The following is a 17236-nucleotide window of genomic DNA, read 5'->3' as shown; positions in this document are numbered from 1 at the left end:
ATTAAAATAATTTAATTAGTTTTATATAAAAAAAATATAAATTTGTGATAATATTTTCCTGTAAACAGAATACGGTTAATTTTATTGTTTTTTTCTAGAGGTTTTTTTAATTTAAGTTTAATGATTAAAATAAAAAAAAAATAATTTCAGTAAAAGAGTTTTTTATTATTAGTTCATTAACCACACATTAAAATAATTCCGCTAAAGAAATACATTACCTAGGTATTTAATTTTAAAAAATGATAAATATATTATGCGCCTCTGCAGCGTATGGTTATCTTTTATGTACTACAAAATATGGTTATCTTTCTCGGGTTAAATAGATGTGTTTTCAATAATCCTCTTTCTTCCATCACAACTCACAGAGCAAGCAGGTTCCTGCAGACCAACAGGGGGATCTGACCTGGGATCTGATCTGATCTGATCGATCTGGATCTGTGATCTGACCCTTTTTAGTTTAGATATTTATAATCATCATCTGATTGCTCCGTTGTAAATAATATTCAGTGTATTTAATGAGTGTTTCTATTGAGCAGACCTGAAAAACTTAACAAATGATTTATTTTATTTTTGGTGTGGTGGCTTAACCCTCCGTCAGGCGCACCTATCGGCGAACCGAAATCGGGCGCACCCGGCCTGAGAGGCCACCTATATATTTTTAGCCCCCATCTTCCACTATATTAATTCTAATACAAAATACTTGTCGGGTAGTCTTTACTAGGATCTATAGAATGGAATTAAACCAAATATAACACAGAATAACCAGTTTATTAAACATTACCAACGAAAAACTAAAATAATCAAACTAAACAATTTTTCGAAAACACTGTTCAAAATAATTGGTCAAACCGAGCTCCATAAAAGTAATAAAACTTTTAAAGTAATACAAATTTAAAGGTAAGGTAGGTGGTAGTCTCTATTGACTACAGCCGTAGCCAGATACGGACGATGAGGTTCCCAAATCAGCAGCCGAAAAACATGTTTGGCACAGCGCGTTTACGTGGAGTAAACAGATCGGTTGATGACAACCTAAACATTCGTAATTCGTCATCCTCCTAAATCCTGATTCAAACACGCATATTCCACACTTTCGCCTTTTGGGAGGTGTTGTAGGGGATGTGGGGTTTTTTTTCTCGTGAGGAAAAAACCTTTTTTAGCGAATTTTCAACTGAATCGGCATTCCACTTGTATTCAGACTTCGCCGAGCTAGTTGTCCGATATCGCTCTCATCCCCTAAATCTTCAACCAAAACTGGATCTTCAGAAGCATCATCATCTAGAAGAAACTTCACCATATCATCAACATCATTGCGTTGAGAGAGATCATATTTTATAGCCATTTCGGCAGAAACATGTGTATATAAAATGCCAGAAAAGAGAAAAACTGAAATTGTAATTCAATCGGGCGCACTCTGCCTGAAAGGCCAGGGTCCAATACAGCACTTATTTCTCAAGATACTGATAAATTTCATACATAACAAGCATAATTGAGTATAATAAACAACTGCACATAAAAATATCCTTAAAAAACCCACCTTCAAAATAGTGACGTAATAGGGCGCAGGCGGCCTGTGAAGCCAGGGAAGGTGTAAGTGAGCTGCGTAAAGACCGACGACTGACTAAAGACGAGCGCCGTGTGAGGTTCCTAAAGTTAGGCGAGTAAAATGAGGGAAGGGGCGGGGGGCCGCCTTTGAGAATTGGAGAGGGAAAAAATGTCATTCGCTGGCTTCTGAGGCCGGCTGCGCCCGACGGAGGGTTAAATGTTTTTTTTTGTATTTTCAGACACCGGAAGCCAACATACCAGACCCCAACACCCTCCAGAAGATCACCCTTCTCACCATCTCTGATGAAGACTGTAAAAACAAATCCACTAATGTCATCGTAGACCAGACTAACGTGTGCACACTCACCAAGGTTGGCGAGGGAGCTTGCAAAGTAAGCCATACATCTATTTATTCTTTAGATGTTGTATGTAAGGTCTAGTGGCAATAGGACGGATGACTAATACATGTTCAAGTATACAACATCCCATTTATGAGGGGTATTTTTGAAAAACAATTTTTTTATCATGATGTCGTTGTCAACGATATTCATAGTATGTGAAAATACCACATTGCGTCTGATATTAACAAAATTTTCAGGCCAAACAAAAAAATAACTAACTGTTACTAGTCATTACCACATCTCATAATTAGCTAACCATACCCAAGGGAATTATGGCATCCCTGACTATTCGCTATTTTGATCTAGTCTACTGTGGTTATCATCAGGGCTTATGGGTAAACGAGGATTGTTGAGGAGTGTCAGATGAAAAAATCGGTATGTAGTCAAAATGTTAATAGGTGCCAGATTGTGAATGTTTCGCTTAGGAGGGGGGTGGCTAAATAATACATATGATTTCCCTACAATATGTCTCATCCTGAAGGGAGAAAAACTCCCCAAGACCTGCGAGATTTTAAAATCTTCGGTATATTTTTGTGAATATCGGCGGTTTTCGAAAATTTGGTCGGTTAAATATATATTTTTTAAGATTTTCACATACTTTGGTAGATTTACTGTTTGATGCCTGAGGGGTAATTAAAAATGGATTGGTTTTTAATAAAAAAAGAAGGTCAATCCATCGTTATTATCACCAAGAATAAGAGATGAGAGGAAAAGAAGCCTTCACCTTGTGATCTTGTTGGTTTCTCGAACATTCCACATAATTATTACTTCCTTATACAATCACCATTAATATTATATTTTCACCACTCGTCTCTGTTATTACATGGCTCGACAAAGTATTTTGTTAGCTTGATCGTACCGTGTCTTCTTTAGGCGTTTCCAACTTTATCTACCATTCTCTTTATACTACTATATACGTCAAATATTCTCCTTATACTACTTTCTTAGTTCATTCGCTCATGTCCAAACGATAAAATCATCCCTTTCTTCATCTTACTCTCTATGCTTTTCACCACATTTCCACCTCAGGGATCTCATTTCTACAGCATTCAGACTACTTTCATCAGTGCCATGCCTCACTGCCATACGTTAGCATATTAGGTACCAGCCCTCCATTATGGATCTGCTTCGCTTCTTTAGACCTTTTTTAGCGTGTCCATTTCTCCTAAATATACTTCCTAAATCCATCCACGTTCTCCAATTATGCCTAATTCACAACTATATTACACACTGTTTTCTTACTCTCTCTCTTTCAAGCACCATGACTTGAGAATTAATTACACTAGTTTTAAATCACTCTTCATACATACTTGGCTCATCCTAGACACGAGAGACTGAAGATATTCCATGCTGTCAGAAATCAGCGCCGCGTCATCAGGCCCACTTTCAGATTACTCAATTCCAAGCCCAATCCCATCTCTTCGAATTGTTCAACATACTTCTCAAACAAACAAACTCATTCACCTGCTCCATGTGTTCGTCAATCAGTTTCATCATCAAATAGTTAAACTTCAATGATTTAATTGAATAAATAGACGAATTCTCCCAATTTTTATTCTAACATCTTATGTTGAACACTTGTAATACGGTGTATGTTAGAATGCTCTGTATGATACACTGTTTTTACAACAGAAAATATTTTCATAATATAGGGAGACTCCGGTGGACCACTCGCCGATGGAAATGTGTTGGTCGGTATCGTCTCCAGAGGAAAACCTTGCGCCAAGGGTAATCCTGATGTTTACGTCAGGGTCAGCTCCTACTTATCCTGGATTAAGAACAACATTCAGTCTTAACAATTTTTCTAATATTTATCACAGCTGACGGTTTCACTTGGAATGCAGACATTTAAATGAAGATATTTTATTTACAGGGTACATATATATTGTCAATAGATGTCTCTTCAAATTTAGTTTATCATTATAAAAATAATATTAGATTCCTCTTTAACCATAGCAACCAGTTTGATTAATCGTCAATTCAGTAGATTCCTATCAATTCCTATTTTATTTATTTATTCAAACGCCATAAAATGGCTTTTACAATACACTTACAATTGAATTATAAGCGTACAGTGGTAAACAGGATAATAATAAGTACATTGATGTGATAGAGCAAATCCAGAAGAAAATCCTCAGGTATGTCTATATGCGGAAGCATGGAAACTATCCTAGGTTCATGCACCATATCGACTTACTTGAGGAAACTAATTCTGTGAGTCTGGAAACTAGGCGGAAAGCAAGTCTAGCCGTTATGTCTTTCAAAATTTGGAACAATTTTATCGATAGCCCATTCCTCTTGGGATGCTATGATTTATATGTACCAGACCACTACAGCTGAAGTCGATACCATGACCTATTCAGAGTACCAAAAGGCAAAACCGACGTCCTGGCAAAGCATAGCATGACGAGGGGAGTGGTGCTGTTGAACGAACTAGCAAAGAATTTGGATGCAAGTGACTGTTCTCTAAATGACCTAAAACAATTATTGAAGAGTCACTTAGCCAAATGCTTATATGATATAAAATTGTACTGTAACTGGAATTAATGTTCTGTTGTACAATAAAAAGTTAAAAAAATAAAAATAATAGCAATAAATTAAAGAACAATTAATGAGTACACAAAAACACTATTGATTACTATCTGAATTTTGAAGCCTACAAAAAACTGTCTGTGACCGAATCATCCTTGTGTTTTAATTATTAAGAAAGGAGAGTTCTAAATAAATGGGATTGACATTAAAAACAGTGTTTTTATTAAACAAAATGTTTGTACCGGTAAAATTTTATGTATTTCTTGTAGTTCGCTCATTTATTTCAAATTCCAAACCGCATTTTTTTAATAAACAACACTATTATTGGCGATTGTACAATATAAGGTATTCCCAACCAGAATAACTGCAATAAATTAATAAATGCATCTGCTTTCTACACAAAAAAATAATACGCAGTAATTGTACTAGTACTAGTACATATTGAATTAGTTAGCGTGTTGGAAATAAGCCGACGTAGCTCAGAGGTCCAGAGCACCTGACCGGACATCAGAAGGAACGGGTTCAATTACCGTCCGTTGCATTTATTTTCAATTTGTTGAATACTTTAGGCGACTAATGATTGCTTATAATAATAGAGGAAGGTGTGAGAATACCTGGCTTTTCAGATCTGGTTACCAAACACTTCTAAAGATATTTCATATGACGTTTAGGTAATTATTCGGAATCGCTGGACACGGATTACATGAAATATTTTTTAAATAAAACCTTCTGATTTACCTTTATTACTATAAAAGGAATCTGACTGCATTTGGGATATTTTTTAATTATAGCATTTTAATTTTTAATTACGTAAATCGAAAATTCACTTTCGTTGTATGGGATGACAGCTGGAATGATTTCTGTTGATGACATTTTCTTTTGTTGGTATTCCTGATACAAGTGGCTAGAATTTTTACTATATGCAAATACTAGGTAGGTACTATTTTGGCCAAACTCGAAAAATAAAATAAAGATATTTAGGTATGTTTTATATTATAGGTAAGGTTGGTTTATTATTAGGATTTAGGTTAGATTGGATATTATAAATTAGGTTAGGTATGATTATTATAGGTTAGGTTAGGTAAGGTTGGATTATTATTAGGATATAGGTAAGGTTAGGTTAGGTTGGATTATTATAGGTTAGGTTTGATTATTGTAGGTTAGGTTGGATTATTATAAGCATATAGGTTAGGTTGGATTATTATCGGTTAGGTTATGTATGTTGGGTTAGGTTGGGATATAGGTTAGGTTGGATTATTATAGGTTAGGTTAGGTTAGATTATTATCGGTTAGGTTACTAGAATTTTCATTCAGAAATGATTCAAATTCTAGCCACTCGTATCAGGAATACCAACAAGAGAAAATGTCATCAACAGCAATCATTCCAGCTGTCATCCCATACAACGAAACTGAATTTTCGATTTACGTAATTAAAAATTAAAATTAAAAATATCCCAAATGCAGTCAAATTCCTTTAATAGTAATTAAGGTAAATCAGAAGGTTTTATTGAAACATATTTCGTATAATCCGTGTCCAGCGATTCCGAATAATTACCAACGTTTCAATTCTGAATGGTGGTCTTACACCAGGGCGATACTGAGAGTATCTTCCACACTGGACCGTGCGGAATGTCTACTATGGCCACTCAAGCGATTGGTTGTAGTAGATTGGTTAATATCACTTATGTCAATTCTTTGTCAATATTCAATTTGCAGAAAGAACACATCTACAATGACAATGTTTGAGTAAAATTAAATTGTACACTGTTTATTTATTTACACAGAGTGTCAGGGGATAAAGTGCGATAACTTCTGGAATAATACTTGCAAAAAATCGATAATGGCACAGTTACAAGGAGACAATAATAGTAGGAATATTAAAGAACATAATACCTCACATCAAACAAATCACAAATAAACTCCTCAAAACAATACACATTTTCCTAAACATATATAAAATAAAAGAATTGAAAACAATAGATTTTGCACTTTGCCAATCAATAATAGAATATGGAATTATTGCTTGGGGAGGAGCAACAAACTCGGCTATCGATTACATAGAAATCGCACAGAAAACGATCTTAAAGGTAATACTAAAAAAATATAGACTGACTGATACGGGCCAAATTTTCAACAGTTGTGACGTACTAGATATACGCCAATTATACGTTGAAACACTACTAAACTACATTTTTGACAAAAATTATTGCAACATATACAAAATATCACTAACAGACCAGTTAGACAAGCGTACAAAAAAAAACAAAAAACTCCGACAGTCAATTCAAGCTTTGGACAAAAACACTACCAATACCATGCTATAAAAGCATTCAACAGTGTAACACTTGAAATTAAAATTGAGGAAAACAAAAATAAATTCACACACAAATAACAAAATGGATTAAAGAAAAAAAAGACAATATTACCAAAATTTAATAACATAAAATAAAAAAAAACCTACACCTAAACACAAAACCAATATAAAACATACATCACTCACAAAGACACAAGGTTATAATTTAAATGAATTATTTTCTCTTTAAATGTATTAAGAAGATTCTATTTTTATAATATAAAATTAAGGCCTCAGCACGGGTAAGTCACCCAGTGAGGCCAACATTATTTGATAACTTTGAAATGTAAAAAATATTGTACCAAAATAAAAAAATAAAATAAAAAATTGAACATAAACTGCCTCACTTCTCACCAGCACCAGTAATAGTTACTAGGCGAACCTAAACTGAGGCAGAATTTTAGCAAAATTAATTCGAACACTGTTTATTAACTAACACTATTTACACAGGGTGTCAGGAGGTAAAGTGTGCTAACTTCGGGAGGTGATTCTACAGGATGGTAGAAGTAAAAAAGAAAAATAACTTTTTTCGACCTAACCGAACTTAACCCCCAGACAGCCTGTGTAACAAATGTTTTCCTATAAAATCAACCTACAACATTACTTTACTCGTCTAGCGTACAACTGTGTATACTAGCTAATGTTGAATGCTTGTAACTCGCGCAACGCTGGGTGTTAATGATATTATTGTTTATAACTACCTCGGTATTTACGGTTGAATCGGTCACTTAAATATTACCTATTTACATAATAATATGATTTAATATAATTACACATACCGATGGAACATAATTTTCTTTAGAATAAAACACAAATTTTTAGTTGGTTCTTTACTTTGAAAAATAAACAACACAAAATGACCGCCAATGTTATAAAATAATATTTAATACATCCGGCTGAATAACATTGGTTCGTTCAGACAACCATACATTGTTAAGTACGAGAATGTAAATTAAATTTAACTAATATTTGTTTTTTTTTCAAATATATTTTACAGAAATATTTTTGATGCCGTGTCGTTTTCTAATGAAGTTTTTAATGGTAATTATTATTCTGCCCCATTTTAGCAAAGAAATATCTTTTAGAGGAAGCTACAAGCCAACAGTGTGTATATTCCATGTATTTTTATTTTATTTTTTATTTTATTTTATTTTATTTTATTTAGGAAACATAGTTTTATAAAAAAAATAATTGAACATACAGTATAGAACATGATTTAAACCAGTTTAGTTCCATTTATAATATTTATAAAAGCTAGACATTAATTAAAAGTAATAAAGTACATAGTGTGTGTGATAAATGATTTAAAACAGAATACTAAACAATACAGAAGTAATATTTTTAACTTAGGTCATAGTAAGGTTAATTTGATTTTAAACGATTTAAGGGTACAGTGGAAAATGTCAATATCGCTTAAGGCATTATAAGATTTGCAGATACGCCCGAGCAAGGAGTTTTGTGCGTATTTCGATTTGAAATGTTGTAAATAAAATATGGTATTTGATCTGGTATTGCGTTCAGGACAATGAAATGCAATCCTTTCTAACAGGGCTGGGGAGTCGATAGTCAGTTCACAATTTTGTGTAGAAACAGTACGTCAAAATTTTTTCTTCGTTTATAAAGAGTAATAGGATTACATTGATGATTTTCAAAACGATACGACAAGTGTTTCAGGAATTTTGTTTAAATATTTTCAATTCGGTTAATATAAGTTTGGTATTGTGGATTCCAAATGACAGATGCAAATTCGAGACGAGATCTTAGGTATGCCATATAAAGTAGATCAAGTGTAAAAGGTTTATTGAATGGTTTTGTGATTCGTAGAATGAAGCCCATTTGTTTGTAGGCTTTTTCTAAAATATTTTCAATATATCTTTAAAAAGTAATTTAGAGTCAAGTAATACTCCAAGGTCTCTGATTTTTTCTACTCGTTGGAGAGGAACATGGTTTAGATGGTAAGTATGGATGATTGGGTGAAATTTACGTGAAAATATTAATGAATTACATTTATCTATGTTTAGGAATAATTGGTTTTCTTTGCAATATTCATTAATATTTTTTTGCAATTTATTGCAATCATCTGTTGAGCTTATGCGTTTGTATATTTTCATATCGTCAGCGTAAAGAATGAAATCAGAATATCTGATGACATGTTTGATGTCATTAATATACCAAGTAAAGAGTAGGGGCCCTAAATGAGAACATTGAGGCACTCCTGAGGGAATAAATATAATTTGTGACATAGGTATAACCTTTTAGGGCAACAGCTTGACTTCTATTTTTAATGTAAGATGAGAACCATCTGAGAAGATTCCCGCTTATACTAATTTTTTCTAGTTTATTTAAGAGTGTGTCATGATTCACCTTATCGAAAGCCTTGGAAAAATCAGTATAGATAGAATCAACCTGCTTTTTTTGTCCATTGAATTAAGAACAAAATCGGTGAACTGTCCCAAGTTTGACTCAACAGATCTGCCTTGAAAAAAAACGTGTTGTTGGGGGTTGATAATAGTGTTTTTACATAAATTAAATAGTTGGTCATAAATGAATTTTTCTATGATTTTACTTAATATGCATTACTTTGATATAGGTCTATAATTTTCAATATTGTGTTTATCCCCCTTTTTAAAAACAGGTGTCACAAAAGCTTTTTTTCCAAATAGTGGGAAATACGCCTTCTTTGATAGAAAGTGTGAACAGTAATGTCACAGGAGTTACAAATTGTTCAGCACAATTAAAAGGATTCGCCACATTTATGGATCCAAACTTATGGCCAAACCATATTTCGTTCAACGAATGGTTTTTTCGTTGATCAAACCATACCAACAAACCATAGCCCTTCACGCACAAGAAAGGAACGGAAAGTAACATCTACTCTATCCGTTTACTATCAGAACGTGAGGGGGTTGAACTCGAAAACGAAAGTATTTAAGAATAATCTGTTTTCTCGATGTAATGTCGATGTAAAAAACAACCTATTTGCTCGAGATAGCTTAGATTTAATAGCAATCACTGAATCGTGGCTGAAACCAAGTGTGCATAATTCAGAGCTATTTCCAGAGAATTATGTTGTCTTTCGTCGTGACCGCCTCACACGAGCGGGGGGTGTCTTCCTGGCTGTTCGTGCTGATTCTGTAACCCATGCCGAGAGGATTTCTTCAATGGACCTCCCCGACACTGAATCCCTGTGGGTGAAGCTATCCTTAAAATCTTCAACTGTTTTCGTATGTGTGATATATGTGCCACCTCGTTCTTCAACTTCGTTATACTACAACATGTTTGAAAAAATAGAAAGTAATTATAATCTTCTCAGTGACAAAAATATCTTAATATTAGGTGATTTGAACCTCCCTTTCTGTAACTCCAATATTGTGAACATGTTTAAGTATTTTAAATGTTTCTACGGTTTGCAAGAATATAACTCGATATGTAATGATTATAATAACACTCTGGATATAGTTTTATGTAATGCCAAGGATCTTGTAAAGTGTGTTGAGAAATGTCATGACCCTATTACAAACGAGGATAAGCACCACCCTGCTTTGTCTATAAGTATTAGTGAGGCTCACTCAGGTGTTTCAAGTTCATGTCTAAACCCAAGTCCAATAGAAGTTCCCTCCTATCACGGAACTAGAACCATAAACGCATGGAGATTCAACAAAGGAAATTTCCACTTATTATATGAATTGCTTTCTGAATGCTCATGGCAACCGGTCTGCCAAAGTTCAACAGACATAAATGCATTATGTACAAATTTTTACAATTCAATTTACAATATATTCGACAAGTGTATACCCATTTCCACACCTCGCACTACGACACACAGAGTATATCCTAAGTGGTACACAAATAGTATCATTTCAAATATTAAAATTAAACATATTTTTCATAAGCAATGGAAAAAAACACGTCACAACTTGGACTATGCTAATTTTTCAGCCTATCGCTCTATCGTAAAACATGAAATCAGTGAAGCTTTTAAAAATCATTTAACTTCAATGGAAGAAAAATTATCTATCGATCCCAAACAGTTTTGGAAGTACATTAAGGATCTAAAAAAATCCAACAACTCATTTAAGTCTATGATTCTTGACGGAGAGGAATTGACTACTGATGATAAAATCGCTAATAGTTTTGCGACCTTTTTTTCATCTGTTTACAAAAATGTCCAACCAACTCTCAATATTGACTCTACCCTTCACACTGTACAGATTGGGCCCTCATTCGACCTGGTCAGTATTTCAGAAAAAGATGTTAAGGAGGCACTCTCAAATTTAAAGAAACCTCACTCCATCGGTCCTGACAATATTCCAACATTTATACTAAAGGGTTGTTCCGAACTTTTAATACCACCATTATGTCATCTCTTCAATGTATGCCTAAAAAACGGGATTCTCCCAGACATCTGGAAATTAACTAAAATAACCCCTATCTACAAGAAGGGAGACAAACGCGATATCCGGAATTATCGACCAGTTGCCGTTCTATGTTCCATCATGAAAATATTCGAGAAAATTCTACATAAATATATACTTAATCACGTTAATCCTATTCTTGATGACCGTCAATATGGTTTTAGACCCCAGATGTCAGTAACATCAAACCTCTTATGCATCTCAGATTTCTTATCACAAACTCTCGACAATCGGGGACAGGTGGATGTTGCTTATTTCGACCTGGAAAAAGCATTCGATAAGGTTGACATCGACATTCTTCTAAATAAGCTAGCTTCATTTGGTTTTTCCAATAGACTACTCTGTTTTTTTGCTTCATATTTTCGAAATCGTAGACAGTTTGTTTATTATAAGGGTTCCAGTTCTTTGGAATTCATAGTTTTTTCTGGAGTTCCTCAGGGGTCCATCCTTGGACCACTTCTGTTTCTGATTTTTATTAACGATATTGGTTCAGTCATCACACATTCGCTGTATTTACTATTTGCAGATGACTTGAAACTATATCGCTCAATAAAAAACCATCTTGACTGTATTCTTCTTCAACGTGACATTGACTGCGTCTCAAACTGGGCCAAAATAAATGGCTTGAACTTCAGTACACCCAAGTGCAATATCGTCTCGTATACAAGATCAAAGAAACCGCATGTATCTGAATATACAATCAATGAAATTATTCTCCAACACCTAAACCAAATCAAAGACCTAGGAGTTATTTACGACAGCAAACTAACTTTTCACCAACACATCGATGATTTAATAAGCAGAGCATACAGGCTTCTCGGCTTCGTAATTAGAAACTCATATCCGTTTCGTAACACAAAAACACTGACGTTATTATATAACACACTAGTCCTAAGTGTACTTGAATCAAACTCGATCATCTGGGCTCCACATGAATTAACATACACTTTACGCATTGAAAGAGTCCATAAAATTTTTTTAAGGTTTTTATTCTCGCGGCTCTATGGACGTTACCCTTGGCTTTACCCATCGATTTATATATTAGGCATGACCAATTACCACTCCCTAGAGACACGTAGAGGTATTGCTTTGCTTAAATATTTTTTCCAACTAATAAACGGTCACTTATCTAATAATGAGATACTGGCCCAATTAAATTTTTTTGTACCAGAGTATCACTCTCGAGGACGTCATCACAATCTTCTATATAGTAGAGCAAGCCGCACTAATTTATTAATGAACTCACCTGTAGGGAGAGCTACGTACTTTTTGAATGCGGTAGATAAAAAATTAGATTTATTTTTTGTGTCCTATAGCGCATTTACGAGATTTTTGGCATTGCATATACACTGCATAAATGGTACAATTATAACGTCTTAGGCTTTATTACCTGTAATTGTTATAAATAAATGTACAAATTATATATAAATAAATAAATAAATAAATAAGTGAAAATTGGGTGTAATTTATCGCATCCAGCGCTTTTTTGTGTTGATATTTGTTAGATATCTTAATGCTAAAGTTGTATTAAAATTAATCGAATTCTAATGTATTGAATTTGCATTATTATTAAAGGTTCTATCTACCTTATTCGTGGAAATGTTTTTTAATTGAGAGGGGACAAAAACAGATTTAAAATAATTGTGAAAAAGATTGCAAATTTGTTGCCCGTCACTTGAAGAAAGGTTTCCGTAGAACACGGTTTTAGGAATATCAGAGTAGGTTTGTTTGGATTTCACGAAAGTCCAGAAATATTTCACATTATTCTTTATGTTAAGCTCAGCATTATTTATATAGTTTGTATAACATTCTTTTGCAAGTTTCTTTTGGAGAGTTCTAAGTAAAGAGAATGTATGGTAATCAGATGGTTGTGAGTATTTTTTAAATTTACGGTGAAACTTAAATTTTTCTTTAATGATTTTTATTACGCAAGAGGTATACCAAATGGGATATTTTGGAGACAGTTTAAGGTTTCGCGACGGAACGTAACGATCGATAGCTTCGTAGACAATTTCATAGAATTTGTTAGTACCTTCTTCCATGCACATATTACTGAGAATATGTGACCTGTTAAATTCTTCTAGAAATTGATTAATCTTAGTATAATTAGCCGAGTTAAACAATAAAACTTGCCGTGATAAAGGTTTTAAACTGGGGTTTTATTTCGATTTGTAATGATTTGTGATGTGAATCTTCGGTAATAAAAGGAAAAAAGCAGGGCAGCAATGCACAGTTCAAATTACTTAATACTAGATCAAGAATACGTTTGTTTATGTTTAATACGTTGAGGTGATTTTTCACAAAAACGGCGCTCTACAAATTATCCAATTATTATTATTATTATTATTATTATTATTATATTGATGGAAGTCAAGTAGTGAGAGAAAATCTATCGCATAAGTACTCGCTTCGTCGGTAGCTGGTTGTGGAGTCATTTGATTTAAATTAACATTTGGAATCCAGACAAGTTTTGAAATATTATAGTCTCCTATAAGTATTAAGTCATCATCGGGATAATTATGTTATATTATATCTTGTATTGTAGGTAATAGGCATTAAAATCGATTGACATACGGAGTCTAGAAACGTTCGATTTCAAGCACAAAACGGGGTTTTATTTATTTTGTAAATAATTTTACAAGAAAGCAAAAAAGTTAATCAAGTGAAACTGTCACAGATAATCTTAGCAACGATACTGTAATTTTTTTGCTTTACGCGTTCATGCATTTTTATTGTAAAAAATATTTTTTATTGAGTAATTTATTTTTTATTTGTATTCTATTCAAGCGAAACGATAGGAAAACCTTATATTTATCTTAAGCCACAGACATAGGAATAAATAGACGAGAAGATAATGGCGAGGGGTAAAATCAACTGTTGAAGAACGAAGGGGGTGAAGCTGACTGTGTTTCGTCAATAAATCAATCTGACAGTAAATAGGCATCTCGCATTATAATATCACCATTTACTTCTTAAAAGTAAAATCTGCTTTTGAATGAATAGACAATTTTACATGGGAGCGCAAATTACTCGCCACGTTATGAACTAATTTGCGAAGTCCAAATTCGGCAAAGTAAATTTCTTCTATTTTCAGAGTATTTAGTTAACACACTTTTACAAATGTTTCATAATTTACTTACCCCAGTAAACAACGATGAGCACACTTGAGAATCGCTACATTGTGATGTGATAGTATATGTTTCTAAAACTGATCCATATTATACGGTGTGAATAAGCTTAAAATAAAGTAAAATAATGCTTACTTATGGAATGTAATACGACAATTGGGTTTATTCTCTTTTTCACATCTATTTTTACAAGTTTTCGTATCACAAGTCAACATTTTGCGTGTTATTTCGTAAAATGAACCGATGATGCCTCGACCATAGTTCGCACAAGAATGATGACGTCACGTTTTCAAATTTCACTTGAGGCCATACGCGAGCCCAGCCGGCTCCAATGGAACCGGTATGGGGAGTGGGGATAATACGCTTTTAATCACTTAGGGCAGGTCTACTAATATTCATATGTCTATGTCTAAAGCATATTTTTTGGTATTCATAACGTACACCAATTCGTTAAAAAGATTAATCAAAATAGGGATAGAGCATTCGCCTTAAAATGTGTTTGACAATACGGCCGCAAACAGACGATCATTGAGCATAGTATTTCGGGAATAATGGCTTGTTAAGAGCATGTGTCTCTCACAGCAAATACAAATAAAAAATTAGAGCAAAGTGGTAACAATAAAATACTTTTAAAAATAAGTTTTTGGTGAGAATTGTTTCTTATTTTTCAATAATGTTTGGGTAAAATTTTTGTGTTAAAAACATATATTGTATCAATTTGATCAAATAAATATAAAAATTATTGTATCAATTTGATCAAATTCATGTTTCATTACAATACAGTTTTTCCAAAAAGTTTATGTGTAATGTTGGACTAAATCATTTATTAAATGCGTATACGTCGATCCAGACACGTAATTTTTGTATTGGAAACATAATATATATTTTTTGATTTTCTTGTGTCTAGTAAAGTTAATTTTATTCACGTAATTGTTCTTTGTTTTTAGACTTCTTGCATTTCTTAATTGATTTATTCACAAAAATAATGTTTATTTTTATAAACTTTCCGACTTTCTTCTACATTCAATTATTTTTTCATAATATACAATGTGAATATTTATGTGGGAGGTGTGGGACTGAACTAATCTTAATACATCCAGGAATAAAAAATATTACTCAATGTAGACCCGATATAGTTTTACATGACAAAATTTAAAAAAAAAATACTTAAATCATTGATGTCGCTATTCCAAATTCCTGTAATATTCAAAAATCTATTAAAAATGAGATAAAAAGAATTTGTCATTCTCAGACAGTAAAAATATTACCATTTGTTATTGTTCGGCTACTAACATTATACCTAGCTCTCTCATTAAAAATTTAGGCGTATTAGGCCCTGTTAGGAGTTCTACCGAGCCGAAAAATTTTAAATGGATTATTTACTGTTCACACGTATATAATTTTTTTTAATATTCATAATGGAAGTATAGCGGAAAAATATATTAAAATATAATTTATTACTACAGTTAAAAAAAATCAAATCGATTCTTTTACCATGCGAACCAGAATGAATTGAAGGACAACAGAAGGATTCACAATTCAAACATTTATAATTCATACTTATTTTAAAAACAGAAAACACTTTGCAAAATAATAATTATTTACGATAAATTCGCATGTATTTCTCTCTCTCTTTTAAGATCATGAATAATTGCACTCCAAGAAAAAAAAGTTTTTCTAAACTGAAGGCTGGCATATGGCGCGTCAGACCCATTTTTGAGCAGAAAAATTAGGAGTACAAAGAACATGAAAGAATTATTGTCTTTCATGAATCAGCATGTGTCTATTCCAATTTCCTTTTTGAGAAGATGAATAATTGCACTTAGAACATGAAAAGGGTTTTTCTCCTGTGTGAGTCAGCAAGTGGCTCCTTAAATTGCTCTTTAAATAAAATGAAAAGTTGCACTCAGAACATGAAAAGGGTTTATCTCCTGTGTGAGTCAGCATGTGGCTCTTTAAATTGCTCTTTGAAGAAAATGAAAAATTGCACTCAGAACATGAAAAAGGTTTTTCTCCAGTGTGAATCAGCATGTGGGTAGTCAGAAGGCTTTTATGAGAACATAAATAGTTACACTTGGAACATGAAAAAGGTTTTTCTCCAGTGTGAATCAACGTGTGGCTCTTTAAATTACCCTTATGAGAAAATGAATAATTGCACTCAGAACATGAAAAGGGTTTTTCTCCTGTGTGAGTCAGCATATGGCTCTTTAAATTGGACTTTTGAGAAAATGAAAAATTGCACGCAGAACATGAAAAGGGTTTTTCTCCTGTGTGAGTCAGCATGTGGCTCTTTAAATTGCACTTATGAGAAAATGAATTATGCACTCAGAACATGAAAAAGGTTTTTCTCTAGTGTGAATCAGCATGTGGCTCTTTAAATTGCACTTTTGAGAAAATGAAAAACTGCACTCAGAACATGAAAAAGGTTTTTCTCCAGTGTGAATCAGCATGTGGGTAGTCAGATGTCTTTTTTGAGAACATAAATAGTTACACTCGGAACATGAAAAAGGTTTTTCTCCAGTGTGAATCAGCATGTGGGTCTTTAAATTTCCCTGATGAGAAAATGAATAATTGCACTCAGAACACGAAAAAGGTTTTTCTCCACGGTGGATCAGCATGTGTTTCTTAAAATCTTGTTTTCCTGAAGATGAATAGTTGCACTCGGAACATGATAAAGGTTTTTGTCCACTGTGATTCAGCATGTGGCTCTTTAAATTGCTCTTTTGAGAGCAGTCGGAACAGGAGTAGTTACTATGGAGACATGCGAATAGCTTTTCCGCGAGATGCATCTTCAGGTCTGTAGACAAATTGGAAAAATTATATGGATAGGATCATTATGCAAGAATTTTTAAAATATTACTAGGA

At 33.3% G+C, this 17236-nt stretch overlaps 1 pseudogene; it reads left to right on the top strand.

Annotated features, from left to right (window-relative positions):
- Window positions 1-948: 948 nt before the first annotated feature.
- LOC149416154 (chymotrypsin-1 pseudogene) lies at window positions 949-3739 on the top strand (annotated as a pseudogene).
- The last annotated feature ends 13497 nt before the right edge of the window (window positions 3740-17236 follow it).

Source organism: Hesperophylax consimilis, chromosome 17 (assembly GCF_061612785.1).
Source record: "Hesperophylax consimilis isolate HC1 chromosome 17, BYU_Hcon_1.0, whole genome shotgun sequence".
In the NCBI taxonomy this organism is placed as follows: Eukaryota; Metazoa; Arthropoda; class Insecta; order Trichoptera; family Limnephilidae; genus Hesperophylax; species Hesperophylax consimilis.
Note: the sequence above shows the minus strand (reverse complement) of the source record. Positions and strands in the feature narration are given on the sequence as shown.